A 17,105-nucleotide genomic window follows, 5' to 3' on the forward strand; every position below is an offset into this window, starting at 1 on the left:
ATCCCACACTTAGGGGAAGTTCCAAGGGCTGATTCAGGAGGCAGTATTTTCCTGCAAAAGTACCAATGCTGTACAATGGCCTCCCTGAGGAAAATGGACTGATTCCCTCATTGTTAGGTTTTTGGGAAACTTTTAAAGGCTGAGCTATTTCAGAAACCCTTTCTCTGATTGGATCATTTGATCATCATCCTTTTGTGTGCGTGTGGTTTTACTGCAATACTGCTATGTAACTGTATTTTTATGTTGAATCTTCTCTGTGTACGTTGCCAAGAAGCCTTTGATTGAATTAGCACAGAAATATGTTTAAAAAGCAAATATACAAATGCAAAACCCCTATTAGCTTATAGGAGCAAGTAATTCTTATGCAGAAGAAAGGAAATGGACTATGGTGACAATAAGTCCACAAGGAGCTGCTGATTCAGTTCTACAGAGGACTTATTGAGTCTGTCATTTGCACCTCTATAACTGTCTGGTTCGGTTCTGCAACCCAACAAGAAAGACACAGACTTCAGAGGATAATTAGAACTGCAGAAAAAACAATTGCTACCAACCTGCCTTCCATTGAGGACCTGTATACTGCACGAATCAAGAAGAGGGCCATGAAAATATTTACAGATCCCTCACATCCTAGACATAAACTGTTTCAACTCCTACCCTCAAAACGACGCTATAGAGCACTGCACACCAGAACAACTAGACACAAGAACAGTTTTTCCCCGAAGGCCATCACTCTGCTAAACAAATAATTCCCTCAACACTATCAAACTATTTACTAAATCTACACTACTATTAATCTTCTCATTGTTTCCATCACCAATCTCTTTCCACTTATGACTGTATGACTATAACTTGTTGCTGGCAATCCTTATGATTTATATTGATATATTGACCATCAATTGTGTTGTAAATGTTGTACCTTGATGAACGTATCTTTTCTTTTATGTACACTGAGAGCATATGCACCAAGACAAATTCCTTGTGTGTCCAATCACACTTGGCCAATAAATTCTATTCTAAATTCTATTCTAATTTCTCTGCTTCTCCCCTCCCCTTAGCTAAAACCACTTATTTCCTTGGAGGGAATGATGGTATCAACACCATTATGGGCCGCATAATAGGTGTGAGGGAGAATCTCCACCTGCAGCTAATAAGCATCACATGGCATCATTATAGCTCTTTTTGTTGATCTGGCACCCAATCCCCATGTCTTTGATCAGGCACAAACCAGCAAGATTCTTTGGCAGAAGCCATTGATGCTTGCTTCAATAAAGTGTGATTTAGATGGTGAAGTGATGACAACCCTTTGAAAACATGCATGCAGTGGGAATGTTGCAGGCAAGTCTGTCTGCAAATATTCCTTGTTGCAAATCGAGAGCAGTTACATTTTGATTTGTCCTTGCTGGTTAGCTTTATTCCATTTTTAATAATCTGATATTATTAGTTTTGGATTGTTTTAGCCACGTTGATTTGGAATTACAGGGATGACCTTCTGGTATAGCTGAAGGGCACCTCTTGGACAAGACTACAGGAGCAATAGCACTTAGACTTATATAGCGCTTCATAGTGCTTTACAGTCCCCTCTAATGGTTTACAGCGCCAGCATGTTATCCCCCCAATAATCTGGGTCCTCATTTTACCAACCTCGGAAGGATGGAAGGCTGAGTTAACCTTGAGCTCCCAGCAGTGAGCAGAGTTAGCCTGCAATACTGCATTCTAACCGCTATGCCACCAGAGCTCTTTACTCCACTCTACTTTGAAGCTTCCATCCAGAGCCATTCTTTTACACATGGTGGTTGATGCTCCTATTAGTGATCACAGCATCTCAACTTGGCCAATATTTTTTATTCTATTTATTGCAGCAATATATTCCCCTTATGAGCCATGGTGGTGTAGTGGTTAGAATTCAGTACTGCAGGCTGCTTCTGCTGATTGCCGACTGCCTGCAATTTGGCAGTTCAAATTTCACTCAGCCTTCCATCTTTCCGAGGTGGGTAAAATGAAGACCCAGATTGTTGGGGGCAATATGCTGACTCTGTAAACCACTTAGAATAGAATAGAATAGAATAAAATAGAATAGAATAGAATAGAATAGATTAGCCACCAGGGCCTCTGGTGGCTCAGACTGCTAAGACAGTCTGTTATTAACACAGCTGCTTGCAATTACTGCAGGTTCTAGTCCCGCCAGGCCCAAGGTTGACTCAGCCTTCCATCCTTTATAAGTTAGGTAAAATGAGGACCCAGATTGTTGGGGGCAATAAGTTGACTTTGTATATAATATACAAATGGATGAAGACTATTGCTTAACATAGTGTAAGCCGCCCTGAGTCTTCGGAGAAGGGCGGGATATAAATACAAATTAAAAAAAAAATAGAATAGAATTTTTTATTGGCCAAGTGTGATTGGACACACAAGGAATTTGTCTTGGTGCATATGTTCTCAGTGTACATAAAAGAAAAGATACCTTCATCACTTACAACACTTAATGATAGTCATAGGGTACAAATTTAACACTTAATGATGCAACACTTAATGATAGTCATAGGCTACAGTAGGTTAGATAGGGCTATAAAGCACTTTAAAGTGGTATATAAGTCTAAGAGCTGTTGCTATTGCTATTTTTGCTCTGTTGCTGAAAGCCAGGAAATAGATTAAGTCTTCAGACATACAATTATGTCTTCTACCCAGCCCTTTGAAGAAGTCCAGATAAAAGGCACCAATCATAAATACTTACAGTACCTTTATTTTAAGTTGTGGTAACAGAATCTTGCCAGCTTAAATGAAAAAAGCAAGGGCCTCATCGAACTGGGTCTATGACAATTCGCTGCAGCCAGCTCGCCATGACCAACCTGCCACAGCCAACTCACCGCTGGACAACTCGCTGTGGGACAAGAATTACTAATATCAAAGAAACGGCGGAATAGACTCATTATTGACACTGGGCCGCGGTGTGGCTCAGGCTCTAAGAAGCCTGTTATTAAAATACAGCTGCCTGCAATTACTGCAGGTTCTAGTCCCACCAGGTCCAAGGTTGACTCAGCCTTCCATCCTTTATAAGGTAGGTAAAATGAGGGCCCAGATTGTTGGGGGGGCAATAAGTTGACTTTGTAAATATACAAATAGAATGAGACTATTGCCTTACACACTGTAAGCCGCCCTGAGTCTTCGGAGAAGGGCGGGATATAAATGTAAAAAAAAAAAAAAATTAAACAAAGAAAGCAAAAGGAGGGACAGAATGAAATGTTTGAATGGCAAAAATTAAAAATATTTTCTTATGTATTTTAAATAATTAAACAGAATTGTTAAATTGTCCTGCAACAAGTTGCCTTGCAGCGAGTTGGCTGTGGCGAGTTTGCCCACTGCAAGTTGGCTAAGGTGAATTAGCAGTGGCAAGTTGGCCATGGCGAGTTGGCCACAGTGAGTTTGCTACAGCAAGTTGGTTGTGTCATGTTTTCGCATTCCCCATAGAATTGTCCACATAGGATTCAGCTGGTGAGTCTTTCATTTCCTGCACAGAGAAAGTCAAGAAGCAGGAGAATGATCAAGAAGCTGTCTTGTAAGCACCAAACCAACCCTGTCGCCAGTCTACAGCATTCTAGCTTGGAATGTCTGAAGATGGCTTAAGAAACAGATGGGAGCAGCATGGGAGACAAGCAGCTTAGCAGATTTACTCTGAGAGTAATGACAAACACTAATTTACTTCTAAATTGCAACATTTCATTGATGAAAGCAAAAGCCTACTTGTAAGTCCTCAGTTCTCACAACACATTCCCCAATCTGGTATACTAATTCCCCAAAATCTCAGCCTACCAGAGTTGCAGTCCCAAAACATCTGGAAAACACCAGGCTGGTCTAAATCCTTTCTTAATTCTTCTTGAAAAGGCTGGAAGTTTTGCACTGGGTTCATTCATCCCATGAAGTCAATTTTAAATACTTGTTGTTCCCTTCTTAAATTCATTCCATCTTATAAAGTATCGGCTGGTAATTGTGCAGGATGAAATTTGTAATCCAATATTTCTAGGGTAGGGGTCTCCAACCATGGCGACTTTAAGACTTGTGGACTTCAACTCCCAGAATCCCTTGGCCATCAAAGCTGGCTGAGGAATTCTGGGAGTTGCAGTCCACAAGTCTTAAAGTTGCCAAGGTTGGAGACCCCTGTTCTAGGGAGTATCAGGATTGGGCAAACTGTTGCATTTTGGCATTTGGCATTTTGCATCTGTGAGATTTCTCATTCCCTCCTATCAAATTTCTCGCTATATTCTAGGAAATAATTTGCAGTAGCCATCCACTTTTCTGAAACTTTCCAAAGTTTTGTCATCTTTTTAGGTAGAGATCTGGGACGTGCTTTTGATAACATAGAACTACTTCCCTAGCTGTTGATAACACTGAATGGCATACTTGCCACCATCAACCCATCTGATTTTCACCTTAGGTATATATATTTTTTTTTTAAAAAACCAGAATGGGATTTCTCCTTGAGGCTAAGATACAAGATCACACCTGCATTGCAGTTGATGCCTGCTGCTTTTTAAATCACACCATGTGTTTTTAAATATAGTTTTCCTTAAAAAAAACCATACTAAGAGAGAAAGCAAAAAAGAACAACCTTGTGAAAAAGTTTTTGAAAAGTCTGCTCCATTGACATAGACAATGTGATCATCAAAAAAAAAAAAAAATTACATACCATCCTCACAATTCCCAAATGTTATTTTAAGAGGTAAACACAGACTGAACTAGGAGAGCTTTCAACTTTGCTGATTGTAAGTTGCAAAGATGAGTCCTGTTTTAAAATGTTCACATCTCATTCTAGATATTATGGGATATAGCCAGAAAGGTCAAGGAGGAGTGTTTGTGCTCTCTGAGCTTGGTTGTTTTCTTGCAGACACTTCAGTACAAAACTAGGTAATATCATCAGTGCTCTGAACACTAGTGATGTTACCTAGTTTGAGTAATGCAACATCTGCAAGAAAACAACCAAGCCCAAGGAGCATCAAGGACCTCAAAGTTGTTGCCCTCCTCCTCCTCCTCCTCCTCCTCCTCCTCCTCCTCCTCCTCCTCCTCCTCCTCCTCCTCTGCCTCCTCCTCCTCCTCTGCCTCCTCCAACCCCACTCCCTTCTAGCACTGCTGATGTTACCTAGTTTGAGTAATGCAACATCTGCAAGAAAACAACCAAGCTCAAGGGGCACCAAGGACTTCAAAGTCTCCCTCCTTCTCCTCCTCTCCCACTCCCTTCTAGCACTGATGATGTTTCCTAATTTGAATAATGCAACATGAACAACTACAGTTACCCCCCCTCCTCATCCCATTCTCCTTCTCTTCCACTAAACAAACCCCACTCCTTTCTAGCACTGGTGATGCTACCTAGTTTGGGTAATGCAACATCTGCAAGAAAACAACCAAGCTCAGGGAGCACCAAGGACCCCTCATTTCAACCCTGAGCTCCAAATGTTCTTCTTTATTAGCGTCAAGGAGGGCACGTAATGAAGGCAGATGAGAAATGCTTGAGGAAGTCTGAAGACGACAAAAGACGGAACATGATCCACTGTCTGGAACTAAAGCTAGAATGGTCAAGGCTTGCCTTACATTACATGAAATTTGAGGTTAACTAACCATTGGAATAAATTCTCTGGTGGGGAAGTTCTGTAACTGGAATATATTTAAATTCAACATATCAGCTTGCAACAGAGTGTATTTTAGCACAGCTGGGGACTCTGAAAATTGAGCAGGAACTATGGCTGTTAGACACGCCTGATGGGTAGAATACAACTTTTTCTGTATTCTCCTGGTATGAAGGGGGGGAAGAAGAGGTGGAAAAGAGAGTTATCAGTACAGACAGAATCATCTTCACACAGTGCATCTGGTTTGTAAAGGTGCCAATGCCTATTGTAATTGTACCAAATCACCATTTATAACACAATACAACAGGGGTGAGTTTTGTCCTTGAAAGCTCTTGATTTTCACCTTTTTTATTTCAGTCTCTAGGAATATAGTTTTGCATGGGCCTGACATCAGAAATGGAGGGAGGCTAGAGTTATGTATTGTTCTGAAAAGGTGGCTTTAAGCTCATTGGACATTCTACACTCAATCCAGAACCTTTTCCATCCCACAACAACTTGGAAGATGGCAAGGAAATATGAGGGCCTGTACTGATGGCATGATCTTGGGAACATTTGGGGGGGTGGGGTGAGGGTGGGATATACTGGAATAGCACAGACATCAGCCTGGCAACCAAATATAGGTTTAGGCTGCTCTATTTTGTTCCCTATAGCTACCTATAGTTATAAAAGTTGAACATTAAAAAAAGCAAGATAGGAAGAAAATCAACTCGTTTGAGCCATAGTGCTGGAGAAGTCTCCTGTGTATTCCTTGGAGAGCAAAGGTGACTAACAAGCAAGTACTGGAGCATGTAACACCGGACATGTCACTGGAAAGAAAAACCACAAAACTGCATCTTATTTTGGCCATGTCATACGGGGAAATTCACTGGAGAAAGCAATCGTGTTTGGAAGAGTTAGCGGTAAAATGAAACCAGGCTGCCAAACAACACAGTGGATGGACATCTTCAAAGTTGACACCAGCCAGAGCATAGAACAATTCAAAGAAGAAGTGCAAGGTCAGAAGACGTGGAGAGCCATGGTCCATAGAATTGCCAAGAGTTAGACACAACTGTATGTATAGCATTGTCATCATTGTCATCATTATTGGAAAAGGACTAGAAGACAGTGTGTTTCCCATTATTGCTGGGGTGAAATCCAGCAGGTTCTGGAGAACTGGTAGCAGAACAGTTCTGACAGGTTCTGGAGAACTAGTAGCAGAAATTTTGAGTAGTTCAGAAAACCGGCAAACACTACCTCTGGTTGGCCCAAAGTGGGAGTGGTAATGGAGATTTTGCAATATCCTTCCCTCAGAAGTGGGGAGGGAATGGGTATTTTGCAGTATCCTTCCCCTGCCATGCCCACCAGCCACATCCACCAAGCCACACCACGCCTACCAAGCCACGCCCATAGAACTGGTAGTAAAAAAAATTGAATTCCACCACTGCATTATTGTGCATTGTGTTAGCAGACCAGGGATGTTTTTCTTTTTTCCATTTGGGTTATGCACTTGAAAGAGAAACGAAGATGAGTGATATAATAAAGCCCTTGCATAAATGTGTCTAAAACGTCTGATTAAAGACTGGAAACAGCTGCTCTGCAAGGAAAAAAATGCAGCAAGTGGGACTTTTTAGAATGGAGTAATGGAGAGCAAGTACTGATATGATAAAGGCACATAAATTGATATATGGCATGGAAGGGAAGGGAAGGGAAGGGAAGGGAAGAGAAGAGAAGAGAAGAGAAGAGAAGAGAAGAGAAGAGAAGAGAAGAGAAGAGAAGAAGAGGTTCTTTCTTGCATTCTATAAATGAATGTGTCTATTGGAACTAAGTGCAGGGAGATTCAGGACTGATGGGGGAAGATACATGTTTCACACAGTCCAGTTCAATTGTGAAAATCCATGCCACTGGCAATTAATTGTTTTCAGAGTCAATGACTACAAGAACCAACCTGTCAGTTGATATTTATACTAATGGATATTTACCTCCAGAATCAAAGGCTATATAAACCTTGATTAGTCTGTCTGTTTGGGGAATTTGAGAAGTTGAAGTCCGCACTTCTTAAAGGTGACAAAGTTGAGGAAAAACTGATTTAAATGCTGATTTAAATGTTGCAATAGTGGATTGGCGCTATTACCTACCAGTCCATTCCACATTGATGCCAAAGTAGAGGAGAACTAGCAACCTCACATCTGCTCTCTCTTACATGATTTCTGAAGGAAGGAAGTTGCTTCCAATAAAGGGCTGAAATGACTCACTAATTATAATAGAACATTGGAATGAGATAGCTAATTGCATGTTTACATCTGATGCTTCTCAGCCAAGCTAATGCCAAGGAATTGTACTCTTCTGTATCTGCCTTAGATGCTCTTCATTCTTTTCTAGCCACTTTGCAAAGGGACGGGGAAGGGAACTTATCCAGATGTTTGCATTTCTTCCAAGAGCTCATTTCGTAGGATGTGGACCACTGCAGAGGGCAAAGAGCTTCTACTTCCAAATTTCCTCAGGCGTAGCTGTGCTTCGTCAACAGTTTGGTCATGAAGCAATTTGGATTTTAGGATCCCTGGAGGTTAAAATACAACAACAAAATTCTGCAAACCAATGCTTGTATGCAGGGAAAACGGAAACTTCTGCTCCTCACCTAAACCAGCAAAATCGAGAAGCAAAACATTCAGGAATTCTGTGATGCGCATAAAAAATGGATTGTCAAACCAATGAAAAAAAGGATATAGCTATCTATTGAATTTTAAAATGGAAGAAGAACAAGTAAAAGAAACTATGATAGTGTGGTCCAAAATGTTTGGATATACTATTGAATTAGATAAATGGCAAAACTCTGAGAAAGAAACTATAAATTGATGATATCAACAGCCTACAAAGAAAATCTTTTCAAAATGTTTTATAGGTGGCACCTGCCTCCAGAATGGCAAAGATGTTCCAAAACAAATCTCCCAGATGTTGGAAATGTAAACAGATACCAGGTTCTTATTACCATATATGGTAGACTCGTCCCATGGCAAAAAATATTGGTTAAAAATTAAAATGTGGCTAGAAGAAATGACAAAACAACAAACAGACTTAAAAACAGAGATGTTCTTGCTGGGTTTTCTACCAGAGAAATATAATAAAAGAAATGCATATTTAATTTTACATGTGGTAACAGCAGCGACAAATCGCTCAGCTGAGGGACGGTCTGGACCGAAATTGGGATGATCCAAGCGAGGGAGAGGAGGCACGTCTTGTTGAGTCCATTTGGGATGAGTTTGACCCTGTGGCTCCCGAGGACGTCGACAGGTTGTTGGGGAGGCTGCACGGCACGACATGTTTACTGGACCCGTGCCCTTCCTGGCTGGTACTGGCCACTCAGGCGGTGACATGAGGCTGGCTCCAGAGGATTATCAACGCTTCTTTATTGGAAGGGGTTTTCCCTGCCGCCTTGAAAGAGGCGGTGGTGAGACCCCTCCTTAAGAAGCCCTCCCTGGACCCAGCTATTTTGGGTAATTATCGTCCAGTCTCCAACCTTCGCTTTGTTGCGAAGGTTGTAGAGAGTGCCGTGGCGCGACAGCTACCCCAATACCTGGATGAAGATGTCTATCTAGATCCGTTCCAGTCCGGCTTCCGGCGGATACAGCACGGAGACAGCTTTGGTCGCATTGGTGGATGATCTCTGGAGGGCCAGGGACAGGGTTATTCCTCTGCCCTGGTCCTATTAGACCTCTCGGCGCGCTCGATACCATCGACCATGGTATCTTGCTGCGCCCGGCTGGGGATTGGGAGTGGAGGCACCGTATATCGGTGGTTCTCTCCTATCTCTCCGACCGACGCAGACGGTGTTGACGGGGGCAGAGGTCGACCGCGAGGGCCTCACTTGTGGGGTCCCGCAGGGTCGATTCTCTCGCCCTGTTGTTCAACATCTACATGAAGCCGTTGGGTGAGATCATCAGTGGTTTCGGGTGAGATACCAGCAGTACGCTGATGATACTCAGCTGTACTTTTCCACCCCGGCCACCCCAATGAAGTTGTTGAAGTGCTGTCCCGTGTTTGGAAGCCGACGGGTCTGGATGGGGAGAAACAGGCTCAAGCTTAATCCTCCAAGACGGAGTGGCTGTGGATGCCGGCATCCCGATTCAGTCAGCTGCAGCCGCAGCTGGCTGTCGGAGGCAGTTATTGGCCCCAAAGGATGGGGTGCCCACCTTAGGCGCCCTCCTGGATGATCGGCTGTCGTTTGAAGATCATTTGACGGCCGTCTCCAGGAGGGCCTTCTACCAGGTTCGCCTGGTCCGGCAGTTGCGCCCCTTCCTTGATCGGGATGCCTTATGCACAGTCACTCATGCCCTCGTTACCTCTCGCTTGGATTACTGTAATGCTCTCTACATGGGGCTCCCCTTGAAGTGCACTCGGAGGCTTCAGTTAGTCCAGAATGCAGCTGCGCTGGTGATAGAGGAGCTACGCGTAGCTCCCATGTAACACCGCCTCCCGCGCAGACTGCACTGGCTGCCTGTGGCCTTCGAGTGCACTTTAAGGTGTTGGTTACGACCTTTAAAGCGCTCCATGGCTTAGGACCTGGGTACTTACGGGACCGCCTGCTGTTACCACATGCCTCCCACCGACCCGTACGCTCCCATAGAGAGGGACTTCTCAGGGTGCCGTCCGCCAAACAATGTCGGCTGGCGGCCCCCAGGGGAAGGGCCTTCTCTGTGGGGGCTCCCCCTCTCTGGAACGAGCTTCCCCCTGGTTTACGTCAAATACCTGACCTTGGACATTCCGTCGCGAACTGAAGACCCATCTTTTATTCGCTGGGCTGGCTTAATTGGATTTTAAAAGGGAATTTTACCAATTTTAAATGGGGTTTTAATTGATGATGATTTTTAACATCAGGCTAATTTTGAATAAGTTTTTTAAGGGTATTTAAATTGTGTATATTTGTATTGTTGTTTTTTATTTTGCCTGTACACCGCCCTGAGTCCTTCAGAAGGGCGGTATAAAAATCAAATTAAATAAAATAAATAAAATAAATAAATAAAATTGTGTATGCATAAAATTGGAAAAATGAAAATATACCTATAGAGGAAAATGTAATAAAGAAAATACCAGAATGTGCTGAAATGGATAGATTAACACTGAAAATTAAGGATAAGGAAGAAACAGAATACTTTTTAACTTGGGAATTATTCTATCAATGGTTAGAAAAATAGAAGCAGAAGTTAGAAATTTATAATTAAGGAGGATATGTAAATAAACATGAAATAAATGTGTAATTAAATAATGAATGCTGAATAATTAGGATAAGTGAACATTATGATTAATAGACTTGAAGGATAATGGTTACAAATGTGATGTTTATACGATGTTTGTAATGTTTGATATTAACTAATTATAGACAAAACTGAACAGGTTTAATTAAATAACATAAAATGTTAATAAAGATAAGTGAAGATCATGGTGAATAGACTTTGAGAATAATGGTTATAACTATTGTGTGTATAAGATTTAATATATATATTTAAAAAAGATTGTACCCAAACAGTACGCTGCCATTGTGGATATGGAAATTTTATATATAAGAAAGGAAATTGCATAATAAGAAATAATTTTAAAAAACTGATTATTGTATAGCCAATATCTTGGTTTGTTTGTTTTCTAACCATACTCTGAAGATATCCAATGTTAAAAACCTACATCCAGTATTTTCCTCCTTAATATTTTGCCATTATTTTTCAAAGTAGTCACGGAATTCCAAAAAATATGCACTAAAAGTAAGAGTAAACTAAGCAAACAACAAAAGAGAGCCTCTGCTACAAGTTCCAGACCACCCTGAGATCCTGGAGCAAATATAAGAGAATAACAGAGTTGGAAGGGATCTTGTAGGTCATCTAGTCCAACCCCACACCCAAGCAGGAGACTCTATACTATTTCTGACAGATGACAACCCAGTCTCTTCTTTAAAGCTTCCAGTGATGAAGCTCCCATAATTTCTGTAAAGTTATGGAATCTATCGTCAACCAATCCATTATCCTCTACCTAGAAACAAACAATCTACTCTCTAATAAACAATTTGGTTTCAGAAAAAAATTATCATGTAACTTACAACTTCTTCACTGCAAAAACATATGGACTACAAATCTTGATCAAGGCAAAACAATAGATGCAATTTACATAGACTTCTGTAAAGCTTTTGACTCAGTGGTACATGACAAACTTCTCCTAAAACTAAAATCCTACAGCATCTCTGGACCCCTCCACAATTGGATATCAGTGTTCCTGTCAAACAGACAACGTGGTCAAAATAGGCAGTGCCCTATCAAATCCTGTTCCTGTCAATAGCGGCGTTCCCCAAGGCAGTGTTCTTGGACCAACACTCTTCATATTATACATTAATGATCTCTGTGACCATATTAAAAGTAATTGTGTTCTTTTCGCTGATGATGTCAAACTATTTAACACTACCAACAATACAGCTACCCTTCAAAAAGACCTTGACTTTGTGTCAGAATGGTCAAAAACTTGGCAACTCCAAATCTCAACCAGCAAATGCTCTGTCTTACACATTGGAAAAAAGAATCCAAACACTAAATACAAACTCGATGGACATTACCTTACAGATGACCCCCACCCTGTCAAAGACCTTGGAGTTTTCATATCCAATGATCTAAGTGCCAAAGCCCACTGCAACTACATCGCAAAAAAGGCTTTAAGAGTTGTAAACCTAATCTTACGTAGCTTCTTCTCCAGAAACACTACACTACTTACTAGAGCTTATAAAACATTTGCTAGACCAATTCTTGAATACAGCTCTGTGGGGGCTCCCGCCCTCTGGAACGAACTCCCCCCAGGACTCCGTCAACTTCCGGACCTCCGAACCTTTCGTCGCGAGCTTAAAACTCACTTCTTCATCTGCGCTGGACTGGGTTAGTTTTAAATTTATGGGTTTTTAATGGGTTTTTATCCTAAATTTTTTAATCTTGGCCAATTTAATAAGTTTTTTAATTGTATTTTAATTGTATTTATACTGTATCATTGTGTATTTTTACCTGGCTGTGAACCGCCCTGAGTCCTTTGGGAGAAGGGCGGTATAAAAATTTAAATAATAAATAATAAATAATAAATAAAATATGTTTAAGCCTCCAGTCTCCTAATCATCCTGGTTGCTCTTCTCTGCACTCTTTCTAGAGTCTCAACATCTTTTTTATAGTATGGCGACCAAAACTGGATGCATTATTCCAGATGTGGTCTTACACACAGATAACTGAGTGGTAGAATATACAAGCAATCCCTGCTTAGCAACTGCCTTGTTTAATGACCATTCACAGTTATAACAATGATGGAAATGTAACTTTGTGAGTAATGCTCACAGTTACAACTTTCACCAGCCTGTAAAGCAAAGGAAAGCTGAGGTTAGACCGTAAGCACATTTATGGTTTTACTTAGCAACTCTCTGATCAAGTGTAAGAAAGATGGTAAATTCATGGGCATCTACAGGACAACCAAGTTCATGCATGATTTTGGTCATTTGCGTAATAATGCCATAATGCATTTCACCAATTCATCTGTTGGGCTGCCCCAAAGATGGTTCTTTCAGGCAGCAACTGGACTTTCTTTGTTTTTCCTTGAAGACATTTCACTTCTCATCCAATCTTCTTCAGTTCTGACTGAGAAAGAGAGAAAGAGAGAGAGAGAGAGAGAGAGAGAGAGTGAGAAAGAGAAAAAGAGAAAAAGAAAGAAAGAAAGAAAGAAAGAAAGAAAGAAAGAAAGAAAGAAAGAAAGAAAGAATTTAATCCCTTTGAGCCAAGGCCACATATCACCCCTGGGAATCACACAATTCCATCTTCTACTTGATAACTTCAGTGTCAGAAATGCTGACCTTTGACCCAGAAGATTAAAGAGGATAACACCTGGTCTTTTGCCAAACCATGGGATAAATATGTCCTTTGTACTTGATCTAGCAACAATCCATTCTTGGATTCTCAGGGTAACTCAAACCATCCAGGCAGACCTTGAATAGGGAAGAAGAAGGATGACCAAACAGGCATAGTATTGACTTCCAGGTTGATACAAAGCTCCCGAGAAAGAAATTCTTAGGAAGCATTTTGATGGATATAACATGGCTATTGGATGTGGCATTCTAGGATAGGTTCAGAGCAGGGGTGAAATCTAAAAATTTTCCCTACCGGTTCTGTGGGCATGGCTTAATTGGTGGGCGTGGCTTGGTCAGATGACTGAGTGGGCGTGGCCAATAACAATAAATAATAAGAATAATAAACAAAGTATAAAAAACAATAAGAAGTATCAAAAACCAACTTTCACACTTTACACACACACAACACAACTGACTCACACACAATGTAAAAGCAGCTGCACTTCACACTTCACACAGCCACAAAAAGCTCAAAAACCAATTTTCACACTTTACACACACACAACTCACACACACACACACACACACTCTCACAAAATGCCATATACAACTTTCTGAGATTTTGTGTGTTTGTGTAGTTAGAGTGAAACACTACAGAAACACACCAAATCTCAGAAAGCTGCACAAATATTTTATTTTATTATTTTATTTTATTTTATTGTGGACTTCAAATCCCAGAGTTCTTCAGCCAGCAAAGCAGGAAGTCAAAGCAAGCTTTTTTTTTCTTCAGTAGCTGAAGAAAACATGCCCTTGCCAGCCCGAAAGAGCAGTAATTATAGGTAAGTGAGGAAGGGGAATTGGCTGGGGCTCTTGTAAGTGGGGGCTGTTAAAAAGTGAGTTTAAAAACCTGTGAGGATCAGGAAACTCCTCTGGGATCGCCAGAGGAGGCTTTTAAAACCTCGGTTTTTTTCTTTTTTCTTTTCCCCTTCGGCTGAAGAGGGTTTTTTTAAAAAAAACTTTTAAAGTGTTCTGATGATCTCTGCTCAAAGGTTTTTTTTTTTACTTTTCAAGGCATGTTTCAGCTGAAGAAAAACTTTTAAAAGTTAAAAAAAAAACCCTCTGCTGATGGTGTGGCTCAGCAGAGGGGGGGGGGGGCGCGCAGGGATTTTTGCTACTGGTCCTCCGAACCAGCAGCTGCCATCGCTACCTAATCGGGGGAGCTGGTGCGAACCAGGAGCATTTCACCCCTGGTTCAGAGGTGGCATTCAGCCAGTTCGGACCAGTTCAGGTGAATCCGCCCCGGCTTTATTCCATCCTATTCAGGCATGTTTTTGAGGCTGGGCACATGTGCAAGCCAAGTGCATGCACGGAAGGTCCGAGCGTGAGCAAAGCTAGTGCACGCTTGCACGGCGAACCAGTGGTAAAAAAATGTGAGAGCCACTGCTGGATAGGTTGAACCATGATCTCACCCATCAGCAATCCAAATTCAAACTATTGAATAACGTAATTATAAATTATATAGTTGACTCTAGTGGTTATGGCATGGAGCTAGAAACCAAGAGACTGTAAGTTCTAGTCCTGCCTTAGGCATGAAAGACACCTCAGGGTTGTTGTTGGGAAATTAAGAGGGTGAAGGAGTCTTAGGTATGTTTATCACCTTGAGTTATTTATAAAAATAATAAAGGTGGGATTAAAAAAATTGTAAAAAATAAAAATAAATAGGTGCTATATAAATCAGTAGATAGATAGATAGATAGATAGATAGATAGATAGATAGATAGATAGATAGATAGATAGAATTTTTTATTGGCCAAGTGTGACTGGACACACAAGGAATTTGTCTTGGTGCATAAGCTCTCAGTGTACATAAAAGAAAAGATACCTTCATCAAGGTACAACACTTACAACACTTAATGATAGTCATAGGGTACAAATTTAACACTTAACGATACAACACTTAATGATAGTCATAGGCTACAAATAAGCAATCAAAAAACAATCAATTATATCAAGTATAAATAGTAAGGATACAAGCAACAAAGTTACAGTCATAAGTGGAAGGAGATGGGTGATGGGAACGATGAGAAGATTAATAGTAGTGCAGATTTAGTAAATAGTTTGACAGTGTTGAGGGGATTATTTGTTTAGCAGAGTGATGGCATTCGGGAAAAAACTGTTCTTGTGTCTAGTTGTTCTGGTGTGCAGTGCTCTATAGCGTCGTTTTGAGGGTAGGAGTTGAAACAGTTCATGTCTAAGATGTGAGGGGTCTGTAAATATTTTCACAGCCCTCTTTTTGACTTGTGCAGTATACAGGTCCTCAATGGAAGGCAGGTTGGTAGCCATTGTTTTTTCTGCAGTTCTAATTATCCTCTGAAGTCTGTGTCTTTCTTGTTGGGTTGCAGAACCAAACCAGACAGTTATAGAGGTGCAAATGATAGACTCAATAATTCCTCTGTAGAACTGAATCAGCAGCTCCTTGGGCAGCTTGAGCTTTCTGAGTTGGCGCAGAAAGAACATTCTTTGTTGTCCTTTTTTGATGATGTTTTTGATGTTAGCTGTCCATTTTAGATCTTGTGAAATGGTAGAACCTAGAAATAATGGTTTATTTGGAACCACTAAAGGGATAAGAGGGATTTCTGTAGGAGTGGCTGAAAAATTTGGGACCCAGGTTTTGGTTTGTTGTTTAAACTTAAAAGAAAATATGGGCTCATGAGTCATACGCCTGACATTTTGGGAAAGGTAAATGTTTTCATTCAAGAGACATTTTTTTATGTGTTATAATTTACTGGCATACTTTATAATTTTTTTTTGAAGTTTTTAAAAAGTACTCTCAATCCTAAATGTAAGGGAGTGATATGTGTGAAAACACATACCAAAAAAAAAAAGGAATAGAGATTTAAATGAGGGAGAAAAGAGGGTTCCAGAAAGCCAACCATTAGTTTCAGATGAAAGCCATCGGCAGCCATAAGAGAATGTAGATGAGTGGATCAGTCTCACCAGTTCCCTCCTGGGACAAGTTAGCTTTTATAAAGACAGATCAACTTCTGCAGGCCTCACTTACTCATAGCAAACATTTCTTTTTGATTTAACCAAGGACTTTTTCTTTCCAAGCATCAACAGACACGTCCTCCCCCACCTCTCCCCCCCCCACATCACATCTGGCAAGCAAACAAGTCAGAACATCTCTTCTGGCTGGGAGCCAAAGAGCTGATGAAAAAAAGAGGGGAGCCATAACTCTGCAAAACTCAAGATGCATTTTCAGCCGTCTCCTCTTAGATGCCATGAGCAATGGGCTGGATCAAAGAGGCAGAGGGTGAAGTTCACCCTCCCTTTACTCCCTGGGAAACAAGTCTGGGAAAGCCATATTCGAGCCCAAATCACAAAGCGGCCCATTGTGTAGCCGGAGTAGTTATCCTAATCAGACCAAGTCAATTACAGATATAAAGAAAACACGGGCAGAAATTCAGAAATTCATTTCTTGACAGGTAAGATGGGAGACAGGCTATTTAGCAATGACACTGCAAGAGTTCTCGCTTACCGGCCCAAAGCTGTATTACATTCCTAAGGTCTTCATTAAAGGTTGCCACAGCTGCCCTTGTCTTGCTCCAGCAGCCAGGCAGATTCATTCGGATGGAGTACAGGTAGTCCTCAAGTTACAACAG

The sequence above is a fragment of the Ahaetulla prasina genome, chromosome 9, assembly GCF_028640845.1.
Source record: "Ahaetulla prasina isolate Xishuangbanna chromosome 9, ASM2864084v1, whole genome shotgun sequence".
Lineage (NCBI taxonomy): Eukaryota > Metazoa > Chordata > Lepidosauria > Squamata > Colubridae > Ahaetulla > Ahaetulla prasina.